Here is a 1,106-nt window from a genome sequence, read left to right as displayed (position 1 = left end):
ATTGTGGTTTTCAAATGATGGGGCCTGGTACCCAAATCTTCAGGGAATAGGAGGATGCATTTTTAACAAGTACCCATCTAGTCTTCAAGCACGTGGGAAGCCACATTTCAGGCCCTGGTCTAAGTGATGCCTGAGCCATAGGGACAGATGAGTCCTTGCTCTGGATGCCCAGGATCCACCAGCATTTTCCAAGAGCCTGGACTTACATAGGAAAGAGCATTGTGCTGCACGACCAGAAGGCCAAAGACAAGTCCTAGTGGCTTTGGTACGATAATTTCCCTCTCTGGACCTGTGTTCCTCAGTATGCATACAGACTGGAAAACACAGGAATAGATCACAATTGCAGAATGCTGACTCAAGACACAATTCAAGCCCGAAAAATGCTATATTGAACACACAGCATTAATTTTTTTTTAAAAAAAATTGAAACTATGTTTTAAAAAATTGATGCACAACACTGCCATAAGGCAAATGTGTACTGCATCTGAGAAGTCACTATAACTTTAGCGAACATGCATTTTGTCAAGTTTGCCATAGTCCCTGCTGTGCCCTATTGCCTCTCTCCTAGTCATCTCCATACTTTGCTAGTTTGCTGCCTTCCTGGCTTCTGTAGGCATCAGCTATAGTTTGAATAGATCAAGTATCTCCTATGGATCAGGTGTCCCCAGCTGGGGCTTCTGTTTTGAGAAACTATGGAAGCTTCTGGAGGAAGTGATTCATTTAGGGAAGGTCCTTGAGGATCTCTTGTCTCTGGCCTCTTTCTAAGTCTCTCTCATTTCTGCTTAGCATGTTTTTTTTTCCCCACCACCATACACGTCAGCTGCCATAACCCTTCTGAGACCATTAACAAACCTTTCCTTAATTTCTTTAAGTTGAGTATTTTGTTATAGCAAAGAGAATGTTTGACCCACACAGCACCTGCGTTTGAGAACCCTGGCTTAGTGGTTCCCGAGAGTCCTTTCCACGTCTGTCATCCTCTGAGTTCCAAGCCTGTAATATGCTTTCTCTCAGCACAAGTGTTAATCATTACCCACTCCGTATGTAAATCAGAGTGAGAACGTCTTGCTTGGCCAATTCTCTGAAATGTTGCTTTGATGTTAATCACG

Source organism: Onychomys torridus, chromosome 5 (genome assembly GCF_903995425.1).
Source record: "Onychomys torridus chromosome 5, mOncTor1.1, whole genome shotgun sequence".
In the NCBI taxonomy this organism is placed as follows: domain Eukaryota; kingdom Metazoa; phylum Chordata; class Mammalia; order Rodentia; family Cricetidae; genus Onychomys; species Onychomys torridus.
The sequence above is the reverse complement of the archived record's forward strand: the minus strand, read 5'-3'. Positions refer to the sequence as shown.